Here is a 22,259-nt window from a genome sequence, read left to right on the forward strand (position 1 = left end):
GAACAACTGTTTTTCTCAATGTAATTCAGTGGTAAAAAATATTTTCACAGATTATCCTAGTATAATGGATATTATAATAAGTGAACTTGACCCATACCTTGAAATGCACATACACACACACACTTAAAATAGACTGTAGACTTAAATGTATACCTAAAACTTTAAAATTTATTTCTTTGATAAGATACCAAAAAGAATGATTCATAAAAGAACAATTTGATTAAATGGACTTCATAAAAATGATAAGCTTCTACTCTTCGTAAGATATTATTAGGTGTGAAAGACATGCTACAGATTGTGAAAAGACATTTGCAAATCATATTTGGACTTATACCAAGATACTAAATCTTGGACTTAGACCAAGAATATATAAAAATCTGTAAAAACTTAATGATTAAAAATATCCAAAACTTTTTAAAAAGAGGGCAAAAGATTTAAATTGTCTATTTAGCAGTAAAAGATATAAAGATGGCAAATGAAAGGAAAGAGGCTCAGCATCACAAATATTTAAAGAAATGCAAACTAAAACCACAAGATACCACTATACATCCACTAGAATGGCAAAAAATAAAAAGATTGTTAAAACCAAGTTATGACCAAGGTGTTGAAGAATTAGAATTCTCATACATAGTTGGTGGGAATGTAAATAGTACAATTATCATGGAAAAGTTTGGCAATGTTACTTAAAATGTTTTTCCTGTCATACCATCCAGCCTAGGTATTTGCCCAGGGCGGGGAAAGAAAAAGCATATGTCCACACAAAGACTAGTACATGCACATTCACAGAGTTGTGTTTGTAATAGCCAAATCCCTGAAACTACCCAAATTTCTATTTATGGGCACATAGAAGGCAATGGCACCCCAATCCAGTACTCTTGCCTTGAAAACCCCATGGATGGAGGAGCCTGGTAGGCTGCAGTCCATGGGGTCGCTAGGAGTCAGACACGACTGCACTTTCACTTTTCACTTTCATGCATTGGAGAAGGAAATAGCAACCCACTCCAGTGTTCTTGAGTGGAGAATCCCAGGGACGGGGGAGCCTGGTGGGCTGCCGTCTATGGGGTCGCACAAAGTTGGACACGACTGAAGCGACTTAGCAGCAGCAGCAGCAGATAAACAGTGGCATGTCCATATCATGGAATCCTAATGTCTTAGTTAGGGCTGCTGTACGAGAATACCATAGACTGGGGGGTCGGGGGTGGGGCTTTAACAAATATTTATTTTACACAGATCTGGAGGCTGCTAGTACACCCACATAGCTGTGATCTTGTCAAAGATACAATCCCTGGTTTTCAAACAACCATCTTCTCACTGTATCTTCTCTGGGTGGAGAGAGAGGGCTGGGTTTCTTCCTCTTCTTATAAGGCTGCTAATCCCATCATGAAGGCTCCTCTATCATGGTGCAGTTACCTCCCAAATGCCTCACTTCCAAATACCATCACAGTCATATTAGGACTTCAATATGTGAATTGGCAGACAGGGGAGACACAAACGTTTAGTCCATAGCAGTTAGTCATCATTCAAACAGAATGAACTATGGACACGTGCTACAACATAGATAAATATTAAAGTAATTATTCTAAATGAAAGAGGCTAGACAAAAGAATATATTCTGTATGGTTTCATTCCAATCACATACTAGGTCATGTTTGTGGACATAGGGAGTGTCTGGGATGATTATCAAAGTGAGGTTACTAAGGGGTATCAGGGACTTTGAGGCATGCTGAATATGCTTATTATTTTGATAAGGATGATGGTGTCAGTGGTATCAATATAAACATATGTTATATGATATATGAAAGTTGTTCAGTCATATTTGATTCTTTGTGACCCCATGAACTAGTCCATGGAATTCTCCAGGCCAGAACACTGGAGTGGGTAGCCTTTCTCTTCTCCAGGGGATCTTCCCAACCCGGGGATCAAACACAGGTCCCCTGCATTGTAGGCAGATTCTTTAGCAGCTGAGCCACAAATGGTATATTTAAAATATGAGCAGTTTATTTTATGTTAGTTACACTTCAATAAATCTGTTTTTTTTTTTTTTTTAAGGCTACTGATTATTGTTGTTGTTCAGCCACTAAGTCGGATCTGACTCTTTACAACCCTCATGGAATGTAGCAAGCCAGGCTCCTCGGTCCTCTACTATCACCTGGAGTTTGCTCAAATTCATGTCCATTGAGTTGGTGATGCTATCTAACCATCTCATCCTCTGTCTTCCCCTTCTCTTTCTGCCTTCACTCTTTCCCAGTATCAGGGTCTTTTCCAATGAGTTGGCTCTTTGCATCAGGTGGCCAAAGTATTGGAGCTTCAGCTTCAGCATCAGTCCTTCCAGTGAATATTCAGGGTTGATTTCCTTTAGGATTGACTGACTTGATCTCCTTGCAGTTCAAGGGACTCTCAAGAGTCTTCCCCAGCACCACAGTTTGAAAGCATGAATTCTTATACTACTACTATTGATCCATAATACTAATTTTTGTCTAGTAAGATTCCCCCATTACTCTCTTAACAGAACCACTGGAGTCTGCTGGCTTTTCCTCATCCATGTGTTCAGTCCAGTTCAGTCACTCAGTCATATCCAGCTCTTTGCGACCCCGTGAATCACAGCATGCCAGGCCTCCCTGTCCATCACCAACTCCCGGAGTTCACTCAAACTCATGTGCATCGAGTCGGTGGTGCCATCCAGCCATCTCATCCTCTGTCATCCCCTTCTCCTCCTGCCCCCAATCCCTCCCAGCATCAGGGTCTTTTCCAATGAGTCAACTCTTCACATGAGGTGGCAAAGTATTAGAGTTTCAGCTTCAGCATCAGTCCTTCCAGTGAACACCCAGGACTGATCTCCTTTAGGATGGACTGGTTGGCGTAGCACTCATCAATCTAAAGGTGAAGGTGACACTTTATTATTTTCTTTTGCACATACTTGATTACTACTAAAATTTACTTTGTTCCAAATATTTAAAAGAACACTATTGCTGTTTTCAAATACAGAATAGAATTTGTCTAAGTGCTTTAGTTATAAAATTTGGGGGTAGAGTGATTCCCAAGAGACCTTTCATTCTGAATTACTTGGCAATTATTTGTATAAGTTAGAAAAAAAAAACAAAAGGAGACTGAAAATGAGTTGGGTCAATGTATAAATGTATTAAGTTGTGTAGGTTTTTTTAAATCACGGTGAAAATGCATCTGTGTGTTAAAAAAACCTTGCCTAGTAGAAGAGGGAAAACACAGAAAAAATGATCATTTCCTAAGCTCTCCTCTAGTCCAGCTGATTCCCCAAATCTCACTCTTATTTTGTATTTGACCAACGGAAAATGCAACACTCCATTCATGTGCCCAGAGTTCTTCCTTCTCCACTCCCCTTTGTTGCTTTCATAATGGTATAAAATATTTTTGAAAACCACTGAAGAAATAATATAATCTTTGTAACAAGTGCAACTGGGCCATGGCAAGGAACTGGTTGGAAAACTTCACTCTCCTCATGAGTTGTACCAATCATACCTGGCAGAGGGCATTACCACCCACTCAGCTCCCCTGGAGAGCCTCAAATGCAGTCTGCAGAGAAGCAATTTGGGGTCTAGAAGCAAAGAAAGCATTCCTCCTGTGAGGACTATCTCTGAATGTTGGGGTTTAGTATCTGGAACTCAGTAGAAATGGCTCTGAACCTCAGAGTGTTTGAAGCGTGCCCCATGAGGACACCTCAAGGCCAGTTAGGGAATATCGTATGGATCAGCCTGGGAGCTAAGTTAGGGAAAGTGAGGTGGAAAGGGAAGCAGAAGTTCTACTTTTGAGTAAGTGATACTCATCACCCTTCACTCTCATTTGCCTTTTTTCCCCCAGAATACATTTTATAACATATATACATTTCAATTACATACAAACACGTAGCGGATAGTATCTAAAGGTAGCGCTCACCCATCTTAAACAACAACTGGCTGTTCTTCATGAAACTTGAGCTTCTCAAAATACAATGAGCTTAAGAGTCAACCTGCACATTCAAATGTATTTTTTTAAATATTCATGCTTTGGTCTGAGATTTTCCATTTCTAATAAACTCCTAGAAGATATAGATTCAGTGGCCGGTGAATTACTCTTGAAATAGTTGAGTTCTACACCCCTAGCTACCTTTATCCTCACCCACTCATTCAATCTGAGGCTTCCCAGATGGCTCAGTGAGTAAAGAATCACCTGCAGTGCAGGAGACACAGAAGACCTGGGTTTGATCCCTGAGTCAGAAAGATCCCCTGGAGTAGGAAATGGCAGCCCATTCCAGTATTCTTGCCTGGAAAATTCCATGGACAGAAGAGCATGGTGGGCTACATTCCAAAGGGTTGAAAAGAGTAGGACACGACTGAGCGATTAGGCACAGACTTGTACTGAAACAAACTCCAGATATGTCATTTCATCCATAAATATTTCAGCAAGTATCCCTAAAATAGGAGTTCATTTTGAAAACATAGCCATGATGACATTATTTTACGTGCTAAGTTGCTTCAGTTGCATCCGACTCTTTGCGATCCTATGGACTGTAGCCCTCCAGGCTCCTCTGTCCATGGGACTCTCCAGGCAAGAATACAGGGGTGGGTTGCCATGCCTTTCTGCAGGGGATCTTCCCTAGTCAGGACTAGCACCACCTGGAAAGCCTTTATTCTACTTTAAAATTTAACGGTTGCTCAATAACTTTAAACGTTTAGTCATTGTTCAAATTTCCTTGATTGTCAACTTGAAGATGTTTTATTTTTTTCCCTCACAGTTTGTTGGACTCAAGATTGAAGTAAATTTCATACATTGCAATTGATTGCTTTTTCAGAAGTCTCTGCATATATATATATATATATATATTCTTTCTCTCTATCCCCTTTCCTATCTTTTTATATTTCTTTGCAATTTTTTGAAGAAATTGCAGATGTGTCCTGCAGTTTCCAATAGTATTAATTTTCCCAACTGCACAGCTTTCATTAGCTTATTCCTTTTTTCCTTGTATTTCTTTTAAATGGTAATTAGCTATAGAGGTTTATTTTGGGGGTGGAGCAGTCAGGAGTGAGAACGGCAAGATTATTTCATGGATGGTGTTTTGCAGATAAGCAAAGATCTGATTCTCTTCCATTTGGTCATGTTAGCAGATATTATTGTTCTTTGCTAAGATTCATGCATTAATTAGATTTGTAAATTGTGATAATCTGTCATTATTTTATCATTTATCTTCTGGCATAGATTTAGAAAAAGAAGCCTTCCCTATCAACCCTGTTTCCCCTGACATTTTGTATAGAAAAGATGAGATAAATACTTGATCCTTTCCCCTTCTCTGCCAATTTTTAAATTAGAAGTTTGATTACCTCATATGTGACCAGTGAAATTATATGTGTATGGAGAGGGGGATGATACCTTTATGAACACATAGCTTTAATTATATTTGATCCATTTCAGCCCATTGTACTAATTCTTCTCAAAATGTCTTCCCTTTGTCAGTCATAGCCTCCTCAAATTGACTTCCATGTAGTACTTTGCTGGTAAAGAGGCTCTCAAGGAAAGGGGGGGGAAAAGGTTGTAATATGTAACATTTGCCAATTTCCTTGGTGTAGATTCTCCCTACATGGCTGATCTCAAACAACTAACACTTTAACAACAGAGTCAGAAAATTCTGGATATTTAACAATCAGTTCTAATGAGCCTATATGTCCAGGTTCTAACCCATCATTGTGCCTGAGACCTGTTAGTACAATCACTGAAGCCTTTGAGTGCTTCTTTGCTGTCCTATATGACAAGATATTCCAGGCTTATCAGTACTTTTCCTGCTGTAGGCCTGTAATACTGAAGCCCTGTTTTACTTCAGTGAGATTTTGAGAATATGGGCAATATGGGAGCACATTGATTTGGGATAAGCTTTTTCCAGACCTATTCAATGTGCGTGGTTGGGAAAGTTGCTCCTTTTCCAAAGATAACCTATTTGTAAGTTTCTGCTGGTAATTTTCATGTAAATTCAGGATTACACTGTTTTCACTTAGCTTTATCTTCCATCTGTTTCTTTTTTCTCCCACACAGAAAATCCCGGTTCCCAATGAACCCATGTAATTACTTGTTTGATTTATCCCACAATTCATGTGCAAAAAATCTTAGAACAAAAATACCAATACTATTTCCAACAATGTGGTTACTGAAAATATTTTAAGATTTATTATTTTGTTTCACGTAATTCTTTTTGTCTTATGACATATTTTGTTAGGAACTTACAATCAATTTATTCTGTTGTGAAGTTGATTGAAATAACTCCTTCCATGCAGTTATGCTATTAACTTGAAAAATGCTTAATTTTGTTTGTTTTAATATTGCTTTTGATTTTTAGACCAAAATTTTGTTTATAATTATGCAAAAATTCAAAAGTCAAATTTACAAACTATATTCAAAGATATCTATGACTATACTTGATCCTTCACCCCATTTCCTCCCTTCCCTTACAAGTGATTTTTTTTTTTTTTTGGTTTTATCTTTCCATTTATTCATTCCCAATATTCATTTCTTTCTTATGTAAACTACATTATGCTCCATGGTAAATCAACTTTTTTCCATGGAAGTAATAGAAAATATTTTTGTAGGTAAACATATATTGGAGTAGAAACTTGTGTGATCATGGCATTTTTAATGATCAAATCTAGAACATTCCAAACCTTTCCAGTTTGCAGCATCCCACATGGTATGTGACACTCCTGGACGTCTGGGTGCCAGTTCATTCTCTCTTTCTGAGAGCACATGGTCCATCACTGTACGGTTTTCTCCTTGGAGCTGGTGGGGACCCTTTCTACCAGTCTAATAGCATTTTTGATGCTTTTGAACTGTGGTGTTGGAGAAGACTTTTGAGAGTCCCTTGGACTGCAAGGAGATCCAACCAGTCCATTTTGAAGGAGATCAGCCCTGGGATTTCATTGGAAGGAATAATGCTAAAGCTGAAACTCCAGTACTTTGGCCACCTCATGCAAAGAGTCGACTCATTGGAAAAGACTCTGATGCTGGGAGGGATTGGGGGCAGGAGGAGAAGGGGACGACAGAGGATGAGATGGCTGGATGGCATCACGGACTCAATGGACGTGAGTCTGAGTGAACTCTGAGAGTTGGTGATGGACAGGGAGGCCTGATGTGCTGCAATTCATGGGGTCGCAAAGAGTCGGACACGACTGAGCGACGGAACTGAACTGAACTGAATAGCACTTTCACAACCTACCTTCATTGAGCCAGGTACATAAATGAGGAGGAAAAAGAAAATGAGGAAGCTGCTAGCCAGTCCTGTCCCTGAAGATCATTTGGCTTTATTTTGATACACATTTAGGTAAAAGATAAAAGGAAGAGCAACTCGACCTCCTTACCCAAGAGAGACTGAGAAGTCTTAGGAGCTTCCTCTGCTGCCTGCCATGTAAAAGGCTATCACAAAATGAGAGGGAGTTGGGGTGAGTAGGAGTTGCTATTAAAAAAGAATTTCCCTCACTGTATTCAAGAGGAACAAATAGTCTAAATGGCTGTCACATAAATATCCGGAGACAGAACATCACATTCTAAAGAAAGACTAATTATGAAGAAAAGTTGCTTATGGCCTAGCACTGTGGTTCAGACTGAATGCTTTTTAATTCCTTTGAGGATCCATTAGCTCCTCTCTTCAGAGGAATCATGGGGATTAATCTCTAAAATCAACACAGAAAGTGAAAACAAAGTATGGAAATAGTTACCATTGTAACCCCCTAAATCAACCAATACAGAGTTTATGGAGTTCTATGCACACAGCCCTATACAGTGATTTCTTTGCAAATGCAGGATTTGAACAAAGGAAGAAACCAAAGAGCTGTGTGCAGATGTCTGGGCATTCAATCCATTTTGTTTTGAAGTTACCCATCAAATCTCTAGGAGTTAATAACAGATGAAAAGAAAACTCTAAACCTGTCTTGCTTGTGGGTTTATACCTTTCTGCTTAAATAAATCAACCTTAAATATCAAGGCACATATTCCAATGGCACAAAGAGGTAGGCAGAAGCTAGTTATTACAAAGTCTGTTCTGATTGGTTGGTGCTCATGTGTGGTTGTTGTATTTGTTAAATACATGGGGATAAGAATCGAATGAGATGTAAGAGTTGGAGCTTACCAGGTAAGGCACACTGGACATTTCAAGCTTTAGGTCACAAGAAATGATGTTTATATGCTCTAGTATTATTTTTCCTGATAAAATATCTTTGCATATCTTTGTCATCTTCTTAAGTTAGTATTATGACCCAAACTGTGTACCAAATGGGAAAAATGTGACTAAGTCAAATTAACCGAGCTGGCACTGCCAATAAAGCCCTAGGAGCTTGTTTAGCTAATTAAGATCAAAGGTTCTGAGGCTTGTTCATAACGGACAGTTTTGGAGACAAGCCTGCCTCTTGCTGCAACTTCCTGTTAAAAGTCTGGATGTTTGTGCTTTGGGAAGCCATGGTAGTTTCTGAGTTGGAAAGTTACTTAAATCCTCACGCAACCAAGAGGCAGAGTTAGTGGCTTACAAGTGGTGGAAAAATAAAACTGGCTGAGAAGTGTTTGGGGATGTTTTTAATGCTTTTGGATCTTTTGCCACAATATGCTTTTAGTTATTTGATCACCAAATGTGCCCCCTTCCAAAATGTGCTTTTTCTTTTTTCCCACTGAAGTATTTGCATAAAGTATGTGACTCGACCAACTATTTGAAGAGTGTGCAGTATAAAAAGAGCACAAAATAATGAACTGTATACACACTGACCAAGGGATTGGCAAGGCCGTTTGTCACACCCCAAGGTTTAATATCGGTTCAAACAAAAGCCTTTGGTGAGTCATGGAACTGAGGAATCCATTTGGAGAAACTTGTGAAAACTTGAGAATGGAGGACAATAACCCAGTGATAACTCACTTCAGACCATATGAAGCAGTAGCCACAGTGACAAACACATCCTGTCCTGGTACCATCACACTGCCTGAGTGACTGCTCTCTCGTGAGCACTCACATCTCCTGGGGGCTGTTGCCTTTTACCAGCACCTCTCTCCCAAATCATGCAGCCAATCAAAGTGTTTCTCTCAACCCCACAGCACTCATCCCAAGGTGAACTATCATAAGTTTATTTCATTTCCTTACCTCTTTGTCCTCCTTCTGAATAGATCCTTGGAAATGGCCCAGTTGGCTCTTGCATAGGGTTTGAAGCAGGAGCTGGGTGTCAGTCAGAACTGTTTTAAGCCCCAGCTTAAATCTTGCGATTTACAAGATAGGTGCCCTTGGACAATTACATTCTATAAGCCTCATTTTTTAAATCTGTAAATTGGAGGTAATCATAATACTAACCTAACAGAATGGTTCTAAGCATGAAATGAGACTTCATTCAAGTCATTTAATAGAACGCTGAACCCATAAGAAGTACTCTCCAAAGGTTAACTGTCTATAGCTTTTTAATGTTAAGAAGGAGGTTGAAATTTAAAGTTGAAATTCAAAGAGGTGCCATCTCTCTAATTAGATGCCCCATCTCTCTGATTACTTTGGAATCAGTTTAGTATTAGAGTGAACTATATGTAATTGCTGGTATCTAACAGGTTTTAACCTATAGAAATGACAGCTTTATATCAGCTGTCAGCTGATATAAATGACAGCTTTATGATTCAATATCATCATATCCAAAGAATTAGTAGAGACAAAGTATTAACTTAATGATTAAGAATTTTACAAGATGCTGATTCTGTGCCAAACATTTACTACACTAACCCATATTCTCTCAATTTTCTTCTCTGTCTTGAGATCTAGGTGATTACTGAAAGCTGCCTGCATTAGAATACAAGTTCTTTAAAAACAAATCTTGTGCCTTGCTGTATTTGCTCCTGAAAAATATGGCCTCCTGGACTGTAGCCCACCAGGCTCCTCTATCCATAGAATGCTCCAGGCAAGAATACAGGAGTGGGTTGCCATTCCTTTCTCTAGAGGGTCTTCCCAACCCATAGAACCTGGGTCTCCTGCATTGTAGGCAAATTCTTTACTGTCTGAGCCACCAGGGAAGCCATCTAACATTAAAAAGCTCAATATCATAAAAAATGTAAAAATTCTTTCAAAAGAATCATTAGGAGAATTCCAAAAGGGACAGAGAAAAGAGAAAGGAAAAATATTACTCTGTAATGGTTTTTTGTACCTCAAGCTTGGTCTTTATATATCCCTGTGGCTTTCTTGAGCAAAAACGATCAAGTCACTACCTATGTTGGAAAATACACTTGATTTTCAACATACTGTTCAAAGAAGCCTATTTTCTAAAACTCTTTCCATTGGAAAGAGAGGGAAAAAAGTGAGTTGGGTCTTGCAGACTAGCATCAGAAGGCAAGAGCTTTGGAATCCACACCAAGCATCCCATTTAGAGACTTCGGGCAAGAATCACAAAGCAATTGTACTTGTGGCAAAAGCCAAAGGGAAAGTCAGTTGTTTCTTCTTCTTTTGCCAATTCCAGTGGCAGGCCCTGGCCTGCAGATCTTGGGATTTTAAAATGTCTTTCCAGCGAAGAATTACTTTCATGTTTGTATCCTTGTTGCTTATTGGATCTCTTCTCACAACGTCCTTCTTGTGCCGTGTCCAGGAGCCCTTTTTTGTCTGGAAGAGTTCTGAATCTCCTCTTAATGGAAACCAAAGCCTCAGTTGGCACTTATCTAAATGTCCTTCCTGCCTCATGCATTGTGGAGCATACCTTGCCAAAATGCATTAAAAAGCAAAATCCAATTGAGTAAAGGCCATGAAATCAAACTGCTTATGAGCCTACAAGTTCTGGATCAAATCCTTGAGAATACCATTTTGAAATCTTTCAACAAGGAAGTTATCAAAATTCCACTTTTAAATCTTCCATCAAGGAAATTATCAAAACAACGGAGAGTAAACCACCCTAAGTGCCACCAGTGTCCTGATGGAGCTGTGACCCCTTATCTTCAAGATGTCTTCCTTCTCTGTTCACTTTATTACCTCCTAACATTTGGAACCCTACGTGGTTTTTGTAAGCTTTCTAGAAGCAGGAAAAAGAGCTTGAAGGACCAAGTCCATGCTTGGTATAGGGGAGCATCTGTTCTCATTCAACAGACACTGTAGATCCAAAGATCCAGGAAACACAATTCCTGTCTGGAAGGATTTCCATATCTAGTTCACAAGGAAAAGAGAGATTTCCAGAACCAGGATGAAGGCATGCTTATGCTGCCATGGGAAAACTAAAGGAGGTTATTATGGGGCTACAGGAGAAGATCAGTTACCTATGCCCTACCAGAGCAGCAGGGGAAAGAAAGAACAAAACAGCATATCTTCCCCCTAAGTAAAAGCATGTGCAAAAGCATAATCGGTGGTTGTTTCAGTTGGGACTGCTATGTCACAAATCCCGTAGGGGAGTACCTTATAGACGAAATTTATGTCCCACAGTTCTGGAGGCTAGAAGTCTCAGACGAGGGTGCCAGCAGGGTTGGAGTCTGGTGAGAACCCTCACCCAGTTTGCAGACTGCTGACATCTTGATGTGTCCTTACTTGACACAGAGATTGGGTGATCCCTCTGGGGTCTCTTTTATAACGTACTAAACCCATCCACGAGGACTCTGCCCTTCCTCATGACATAATCACCTCCAAAAGGCCGACCTCCTAAAAACCATCATATTGGGAGTTAGGATTTCAACATATGAATTTGGGGGAAGACAGAGGCAAACATTCAGTCTATAACAGTGGTATAATGCACAGGTTCTCAAACTTGTAATGGCAGGAAAAAATATTATTGATGCTTGAGTTTCATTCTTACAGATTTCATTGGTATGGTATTCTATCAATATCTGGGCACTGGGATTTTTAGAAGCTCCCTTTGTCATTAGAATGTGCTGCTCATGATGAGAACCACTGTCACTGATTACCTTCTATCTGGACTATAAAGTTGTGGTGATGAATAGCGATAAAACTTATAAAGGGCTTCCCAGGAGATGCAGTGGTAAATAATCCACCTGCAATGCAGGGGCCACAGGAGACATGGGTTGGATCCCTGGGTTGTGAAGATCCCCTGGAGGAGGGCATGGAAACCCACTTCAGGATTCTTGCCTGGAGAATCCCATGGACAGAGGAGCCTGGCAGGCTACAGTCCATAGAGTTGCAAAGAGTCAGACATGACTGAAGCGAGAGAGCACACACGCAGGGCTTATAAAATAGGTGGAGTTCACTGTATCAAGCTCAGATTTCAAACAAAGGTAACAGAGTGGTCCTCAACAATTCTGGACAGGTGAATGGCAAGATTGAATTTGTATACTAGAAGAACTTAGATAGGTGGCTGTTGAGTAGTTTATGGATGCAACATTGTGCATGTATGTGGGGGTCGGGGGGGGAAGGCAATGATCTTGGGGAAAGGAAATAGATTTCTTAGAGGGAGCCTGTGGCTGGGAATCAGGAAGGAAATGAGGAGAGCACCAAGGTGGTGTCACAGCTCCATAAATATTACGGGTGGATTGAGCAGTGACAGGTGATGAGCACAGGAGTTCTCACTTGGGTAATTACATCCATACATCCATATTTTCCAGGGCTTCACTATAAAGGAAAGGCCTTTTTTGATTTACCTGGATGGTGCTTCTCTTCATTTTGCTTGTGGAAGACAGTCCTCAGGGAACCACAGCTAAGCTCACAGCTAATCGGAGTAGTAAGCATCTTTAAATAAAGAAAATGAGGTAATTCGATGGGCCTTTCTTTCCTTCCTTTCTGTTTTGCAAGCCAAGGCACACTTCTTTGCTTTTACTACTCTTGCTCTTCTGAAAAACCTGCAGCAATTTTTAAAAGGTCATTTGCCTGAGTTCTCTGAGATTCTCTTACTTTCTTGCTGAAACTATTATACTATCAACTGTGGTGCCGATTCACCATCCCAAGAAGATAACCCCCTAGTTTTCCTTCGCCTGGAGGTGAGTTCTCTTTTCCCACAGAAGAAATTATTTCTTCTGGTACAGTCCTTAAACAGCTGAAGAGTTTGCAAGTACCCTATCAGATGAAGTATGGCCAGCAGAGATGTAGTCATGGCTTCTGGCTAATTGGCTAGGCGAGCTCTGGCTTATGTAACAGTTACCTCTGGCAGTTGGTCCCCACACCCCGTTTTGGCAGCAGCACTGTGTTATTTTTAATGGTAACCATTTGGCCGGCATTCAGCCAATCAGCTTGTTCATTTTGCTGGCTGCAATTAGAGTTACTGTTTCTTTCACCTTGTTGCCAGCCAGACCTGGTTCTGTAAATGTGTCACCAGGGATTTCAATGGAGCTGTGCTCTGCATCAGTCCCTTAAATCCATTATTTCAGTTCAAGGAGTCATTTTATCTTGAGGCCCCATGGTAGAGCTGACCTTAATCCCAGGTGTCAGGTGGACCTGTGGAGAGGGAGTTAGATGTCCCACATTGTGAAGGCACTTTACAATTTGGAAAGAGGATTTGAGGATTGTCAGCAGGGAGGAAGGCACCTGGGCTTCTGGGGTTGGGATTCATTAGAAGCTGCCTTATATCCTCATGTCACTCATCACCTGGTTGTAGGGAGCTGCTGTAAAAGAGGTGCTCAGACAGAGTGTGGAAAGGGGAAAGGAGAGTCGATTTTCTGGAATTCAGTGTCTCTTCTTTACCTGCATCACCCCTGCCAGTACTGACTGTGGACAAAGAGAAGAGCTTCCTTACTTACCTTTAGCAGACCCTGGAGTTTTCTTTAAAATGCACTTTATATTGAAGGGCAAAACGCTAGGCATATTATGTAAGAAGTGCACTTATAAAAGGAGCTTCCCTGGTGGCTTAGTGGTAAAGAATCTGCCTGCAATGTAGGGAACATGGGTTCAATTCCTGAATGCGGAAGATCTCTTCGAGAAGGGATTGGCTAACACTCCAGTATTCTTGTCTGGAGAATTCCATGGACAGAGGAGCCTGGTAGGTTACAATCCATGTGGTTGCAAATGAGTCAGACGTGACTGAGTGACTAAACAACAATAACAACAACAACACTTATAAAAAATCACAAGCACCAGGGAATTCCCTGGCAGTCTAGTAGTCCCCCTTCCACTGCAGGGGACACGGGTTCAATCCCTGATTGGGAAGCTAAGATCCCGCAAGCAGACTGGCAAGGCAAAAATGAAAAAGACATAAAAACAAAACAAAACATGAATACTGTTCTCCCCAGAAAGAAAATTAAGCCTTCCTTCATCTTAATTTCTCTGTGAAATTGAGAGAAAGGCAATGGGGAGGGCTCTTAAGAGAAGTGTGAGAAGAGGGACTCACCAAGGAGAGTCAGGCATGTCAGCTCCTGGCCTGCCCTCATTTCCCTAAGTAAGTTTATTGCTGAGGGAAATGTTTGGGGGAGAAAAAAATATATACATATATATTTATATATATATATGAGCACACATGCTCAGTCATCTTAACTCTTTGACCCCATGAACGGTAGCCTGCCAGATTCCAACGTCCATGGAATCTTTCCAGCAAGAATACTGGAGTGGCTTACCACTTCCTTTCCCAGGAGATCGTCTGGATCCAGGGGTCGAAACCGCTTCTCTTGCATGTCCTGCACTGGCAGGCTGAATCTTTACCACTCTGTCACCTGGGAAGCCTCTGTGTGTGTATGTATAAATTGCTACGGATAATTTGGGCCACATAAACAGAACAGTGTCAAGAATAAATTTTGAATGAATATATTTTGAAGTATTTTTGATCCCAAATAATGATAAGCAGTATCTGTTCATCTCCGGAATGATGTTTTTTTTGAATGTATTCTTACTATTCTGATGACATCACTTTAACTTTTTCAGTTGGACAATGAGGAACTATGTATAACCTGCTAGTCTCCATTTTAACAGGGAGAATCCAGATATTCTTCGTATGTCATCAGAAGAGATTTTGGGCATTGGGAAGAAAGAATAATGAAAGGGCCCTGGAGCCCAGCAAAAGAAGATCTATTAGTTACCTCAACTCTCCTCTATCTTTAACCTCACCTAGACCAGGCTAAGGGACTAGTCAACAGGACCACTCAAATTACTTGTACATTTATCCAAATCCTGCTGAAGTAGTCCACACTCTCAAGTGAAAATCGAAAAAAAGGAATCTAGCCAGCATCAGCCTAAATGGGTATTTTTTTTTCTGGCACACACATGCAGGCAAAGGAAGCTGAAATTATAAAACTAAATAATTCATGAGCATGCCTGATACTTCCTCTAGAAGCAATGATTATATTATTATCCAAATTTTAACCCGTTAAAGTGCGTCTCGGAGAAGGCGATGGCACCCCACTCCAGTACTCTTGCCTGGAAATCCCATGGATGGAGGAGCCTGGTAGGCTGCAGTCCATGGGGTCTCTCAGAGTTGGACACGACTCAGTGACTTCACTTTCACTTTTCACTTTCATGCATTGCAGAAGGAAATGGCAACCCACTCCAGTGTTCTTGCCTGGAGAATCCCAGGGACGGGGGAGCCTGGTGGGCTGCTGTCTATGGGGTCGCACAGAGTAGGGCACGACTGAAGCGACTTAGCAGCAGCAGCGGCAGCAAAGTGCGTCTCAAGACATAGATTGGCTACGGAAATCTCAAAGGAAAATCAAATGCAGTATGAAAACCAAAGAACTAAGGAAACATGATGCGGAACTGTTTCATAATGCTGAGTTTTCTTTGGCTTCTAGAAAAAACTAATTAGTGACTCCACACCAAGTTTTCTGCTTGGTGAATTACCACAAAATGAAGATACAAGGGCATGACATCAGATAAATATATAAATATAGCTTTTCCAGACCCTCAGAAATTTGAGTTAGAGGTCCCAAACCTGCAATAAAGGAAGAATATGAAATTAAAGGTAAACACATTTGGAAAGAAAGAAATAAAACTGTCATTTTTCATGCTGATACTATTGAATATGTAGAAGAAAGTCCAAGATTATCTATAAGTATTAAGATTATTAAGCAAATTTAGCAAAACTACAGAATAAAAATCAATATGCACAAATCAATTATATTTTTATATATAAATAAAAAACAAAGAATGACATTTTAGAAAAAATATTATTTGTAGTAGCATAAAGAATTAAATATCTGAAGTAGTAGTTTTCAAGGAATGATCCAAAGAGCCCCGAGATCCTAAAATCTAAAATTCCATTCAGATGACCCTCTTTTACCCATTCTTTCATGAGTGAATGGTGGAGTTTTCCAGACATGCTTGATGTCTGACGATATACCAAATGGAATGCAAAAGTAGATTTTCAAATCCAGCTGTTGTCTACCATACAAAGTTTTGAAGAGATTTAAAGCTTTAAAGGAACTTACAAAAGTATAAAACAATGCCAGTATTTTTTTTTTGCCTGATTAGACTATCAGTTAATAAGACATGCATGTTAAACATTTCCACAGAGTTGTAAATGTGTATATTTCTATACAAAAAACTTGTATATATAATTTTGATAGATTCCTGCTTTAAACTTTAGATTTACTTTATATATTTTAATTTAGAATTGCATTATTTTATGGTGAAGTTATTCCTGGGTGGCTCAGATGGTAAAGTGTCTGCTTACAATGTGGAAGACCCGAGTTCGATCCCTGGGTCGGGAAGACCCTTTGGAGAAGGAAATGGCAACCCAGTCCAGTACTCTTGCCTGGAAAATCCCATGGACGGAGGAGCCTGATAGGCTACAGTCTATGGCATTGCAAAGAGTCGAACACGACTGAGTGACTTCAATTTCACTTTCACCTTCACTTTCATGGTGGAGTGAATATTTTATCATTATGAAATATCCTTCTTTACTTTTGTTACAGATTTTTGCCTTCAAAGGGTACTTCATCTGGTGTTTGTAGTTATAACTGGTTACATTTTGTTAATGGGTTTTTTGACATCTTTTTAAATCCTTTTGCCCTCAGTATTTCTGTGTCCTAATACAGAAATGTTTCTTTTATTAATAATGTAAATTTTTATTTTATTTTTTACCACCAGTTTGATAACTTTTACTTTAAATTTGAATGCTTAGTGCCTTTATGCTTAATGTAATTATTGATGTATTTGTATTTACTCCATAACCTTACTATTATTAAATTTTTTCAATGTTTTCAATATTCCTTTACCTCTCATTTCTTATTTCTTTTGGTCAGTTTTTTTTTTATTTCACTTTTTCCCTCTACATTATTTCATTGCTACTTCAGATATTACAGCATTTACCTGTTTGAAATGTATTTAGTCTTTGTTTTTGAATATTTTTTAGACATGAAATTCTAGGTTGGCAGTTATTTTCTTTCAGCATTTTGAGGAATATTCTATTATATTCTGGCTTCTACAGTTTCTATGGAGAAGTCAGCTCTCAGTTATATTTTTGTTTACTATGAATGTAATGAACCTTTGTTTTCTTATTGTTCTGAAACTATTTTTCTTTATCTTGGATCTAAGCAGCTTTATTTTGATTGCTCTCAATACCATTTTATCTGTATTTGTTAAGCTTGGGATTCAGAACTTTTTGAATCTGTAGTTTAATGTACCTTATCATTTGGGGGGAATTTTCAGGATTATTTCTTCAACTGTTACTTCTGCCCTGTTCTGTCCTTCTCATTCTGAGACTCTAACTACACATATGTTTCACCATGTCCTATGTGTTTATTATCATCATTTCTGTATTTGTTATCAATTTTTCTGTTTTATTTGTGAACTTTTTTTACTAACACAATTTAAAATTTACTAATCTTCTTCTCAGTTTTGTCTAATATATTATTTAAACTAGACACTGAACACTTTATCTCAGTTATTCTTTTATAGTTCTTAAATTTTTATTTGATTTTTACTGACTCAGGTTCTTTTTATCTGAAAAAGTTCTAATATATCAATCATAGTAAAAGTTTATGTTTGGTAAAGCAAATGTCTAGATCACATATGGATCTATTTTAATTATCTGTTTTCATTTTTGATCAGTTGGTTCTGTGTGCATGGCAAGCTTTTATGAACTGCTAGATATTATGTATAAACAGTTGGAAAGATTTTCCCTTCAAAAAGTTTAATTTTGCTTTTGACAGGTAGTTGATAAGAGGTGCGTGCGTGTGTGCATGCTAGATCTCTTCAGTTCTGTCCTACTTTTTGATACCCTGTGGACTGTACAGCTTGCAGGCTCCTCTGTCCATGGGGTTGTCCAGATAAGAATCCTGGAGTGGGTTGCTATGCCCTCCTCCGGGGATCTTCCTGAACCAGGGATCTAACTCTCGTCTCCTGGGGCTCCAGCTTGCAGGCAGATTCTTTACTGATGAGCCACTGGGGAAGCCCTTGATAAGGGTATATTTTGTCAGTCAGTCTGGGATTAAACTGAATAAAGATAAATTTTATTCTATAGGCTTTTAGATAGATCCTATAGAATATTACTATTACTAGTTCATCTTTACTTTTATTGCATAGTCTTTTAGGAGTCCCAGTAGAAAATTTATGATGTTTACTAGTTCTGCTTCTTCTTGGTAGGTCTTGAACGCTTCGTTTCTCTAGTATTTATAAGAGTGTCATTCACTTTGTTTAGCTTCTCTATCTCTTTCTGTTCGGCTTCTGAGATTTTGGGCTCTAGTCTACTTATACCTGGCGAATGTATCTAGAGGGAAATTAACCAGAATACTTGACTCACTTTGATGCATTTTCTTTTCCTCTGGGACCTTGATCACCTCAAGTCCTGGCTGCTTTGATAGTTCTTAATGCTTTCAAATGAATATTGTCTTTTTTTTTTTTACATCTAGCTTTTCTTACTTTTTATGTGAATTTGTTTTGATGCTGGCTAATCTTTTTAATTGGAGGTAAAGTCCCCAGAGGGCACCATTTTTTTTTCTCCCAACCTGTAGATCTATTCAGTTACTAAGTTTTGAAACTTACATATCTCTTAAATCTCCCCTTTCCTTTCCATTCTGAGTGCCAAAACTTTTAGTTCAGGCCCTAATCTTTTACTACTGGATTACTACCAAATGCCAGTTAGTAAATATCTCTATCTCAATCTTTGTTTTCACTCTCCCTAAACTATGAATCACAACTGCATAATTAAACCTATCCTGAAATTTTATATCACTTATAAAATAATAATACAAGCTATATACATGTACAGGCATTGTAATATTAATAGATAGATGCTAGTACACAATTTTGGAGAAGGAAATGGCAACCCACTCCAGTGTTCTTGCCTGGAAAATCCCAGGGACGGCGGAGCCTGGTGGGCTGCCATCTATGGGGTCACACAGAATCGGACATGACTGAAGCGACTTAGCAGCAGCAGCAGCAGTACACAATTAAAAATTATAATACTTCTGTGATGGACAAAAAATTAAAACTGAATGAAATGATTGTACAAATAGGAGATAAACCAGTATGCTCCTAGAGGTTGGTTCAGGATTTTAAGGTCTACCAAAGTGCCTTGTGGAACTTGGATGCTGATGAGTGAAACTCAATCTCTGGAGAAAAAAACCTCCTTAGTCTTTCTCAGTTATTTTTCAGTCGCAATATATGTGAATATATGAAAAAGTGAGGAAGAAAGGCGAGTACTTTGGAGAAGCAGAGCATAGGCTATATACTTAGAACCTCTGACTCATAGGTACACCAGCTCTGGACCTGCCAGTTCATTAGCTGCAAATAAGAAATACAAAACAATTACTACAAATCACTTCTAAGTATTTACTCTGAGTTTAAGGATAGCATCCTTAGCAGATCCAGATTTCCAGACTGTCTATCTTCACATTTTACTGCTCCCCAGATTGTGGCCATGAAATTAAAAGGCGCTTACTCCTTGGAAGGAAAGTTATGAGCAACCTAGACAGCATATTCAAAAGCAGAGACATTACTTTGCCAACAAAGGTCCGTCTAGTCAAGGCTATGGTTTTTCCAGTGGTCATGTATGGATGTGAGAGTTGGACTGTGAAGAAAGCTGAGCGCCGAAGAATTGATGCTTTTGAACTGTGGTGTTGGAGAAGACTTTTGAGAGTCCCTTGGACTGCAAGGAGATCCAACCAGTCCATTCTGAAGGAGATCAGCCCTGGGATTTCTTTGGAAGGAATGATGCTAAAGCTGAAACTCCAGTACTTTGGCCACCTCATGCGAAGAGTCGACTCATTGGAAAAGACTCATGCTGGGAGGGATTGGGGGCAGGAGGAGAAGGGGACGACAGAGGATGAGATGGCTGGATGGCATCACGGACTCGATGGATGTGAGTTTGAGTGAACTCCGGGAGTTGGTGATGGACAGGGAGGCCTGCTGCTGGTGCTGCTGGTGCTGCTGCTAAGTCGCTTCAGTCATGTCTGACTCTGTGCAACCCCAGAGATGGCAGCCCAGCAGGCTCCTCCGTCCCTTGGATTCTCCAGGCAAGAACACTGGCGTGCTGCAATTCATGGGGTCACAAAGAGTCGGACAGACTGAGCTACTGAACTGAACTGAACTGAATATGTATCTTATACTCTGCTTCACCAAAATACTTGCCTTTCTTCCTCACTTTTTCATATACTCACATACATTGTGACTTTTGCCAGGGGTACATTTCTCTCGGGAAAGTCCCTAGTTACCATTTTGAATCTGCTCAAGTACTGCCTCTTCTAGGAAGACTTCCTGAACCATCTATACCTCACATTATTACTATTTTTAAAATAATTTTCACAGCAGCTCTATTGGGACATTTACCTCTTTGTAATTATTTGTTTATTTCTGTCTTCTTGGTAAGAACGTGTTCTTTTCAAAGGCAGGGTTTTTAAATCGTTTCTTTGTGAGCCCATGGCCAACATCGTGCTTAGGACGTAAGAAAAATTCAGTCACTATTAGCTAAATGAGTTGGGTTTTCAAAATTATTAAATTCAATGGCTCAGCAACAGTGAATTTCTTTATCATCTGGACGAGATATCTGGCAAAAAAATTGGTATTCAGGTATAGTGAAATTGAAAGTGTTAGTCGCTCAGTAATGTCCAACTCTTTGCGATCGCATGACCACCAGGCATCACTGTCCATGGAATTTTCCAGGCAAGAATACTGAAGTGGGTTGCCAGTCCCTTCTCCAGGGGATCCTCCCAACCTGGGCATCGAACCCTGGTCTCCTGCGTTACAGGCAGAGTCCTTACCATCTGAACCACCAGGGAAGCGAACTACAGAATAAGTATTCAGGTGAAATTTGTTCAGTTGATGGATTATATTAACTACTGAGTAAAAATTTACCTGAAATGGGCTTCCCAGGTGGCGCCAGTAGTAAAGAATCTGCCTGCCAATGCAGGAGATGCAAGAGGAGGCGAGTTCGATCCCTGGGTCAGAAAGATCCCCTAGAGGAGGAAATGGCAACCCACTCTAGTATTCTTGCCTGGAAAATTCTATAAACAGTGGAGTCTGGAGGGTTACAGTCCCTGGGGTCACAGAGTGTCAGACACGACTGAGCATGCACATGAAGATATAGGGTTTTTTGTTTGTTTTGTTTTTTAATAAACAACTTCTAAAGAATAACTCAAATTTGGAAGAAAGAGTTTAGAGACTTGAAGTTGGAGGAAATCATTTCAGAATTATTTATCTGGAATTTAAACTGAAATTCTTCTTTGTATTACAGTATTAAGAATGAAATCACCGGTGTATAGATAATTGGAGGAAACTCAGTTTGCTATAAAGCCATAAGAAAACTATGTTGATGTCCAAATACACAATTTATTTAAATTTTTGACTGATGAGAAATAAAAACTGTATTCTGAAAATGTTTAAAATCAAAGAGCACCCTGCCTACTTCATACAGTTCCTAAACTCTGTGAAACCTTCACACTGTGCAGGCAAAGCTCAGTTGCTGTGGGGCTATATACGGACACTTAATCCCTAGGGATTTAAAGGAGCAAGCTCGGCTCAGTCAATGAAAAAAATCACTGGCAGAACTTCTGGGACATATTTTTATGCACATAAAAATTAGCTTCCAAGATATGTAATTGTAGATTCTCATTACAAAATCTCTGGGTCAAATTGTATTTTACCAGAAGGTGCTGTAAGAAATTTTAAAACTCAGTCAGATGAAAGGATTGCCTTTTCTGTTAACAAAGCTTACAGTGGTTTCTTTTCAGGTACTGAAATCAGGACAGTTGGCTGCTTTGCATTCTATTAGAACTCTGCGTGTTCAAGAAAGTTGGTACATATATGTTAGCTTGATTGGACCCCACTCACACTCTCAACTTGACTTTCTGTGCGATACTAATTTCTGAGTTCATAGCATTTTTTATTGTTTCCACAACTGACGTAGGAAAAGGGGAAACTTAGCAAGTTTGGATTACATTAAGAAATTTTGACATATAGATGGTTATAT

Source organism: Budorcas taxicolor, chromosome 6 (genome assembly GCF_023091745.1).
Source record: "Budorcas taxicolor isolate Tak-1 chromosome 6, Takin1.1, whole genome shotgun sequence".
NCBI lineage: Eukaryota > Metazoa > Chordata > Mammalia > Artiodactyla > Bovidae > Budorcas > Budorcas taxicolor.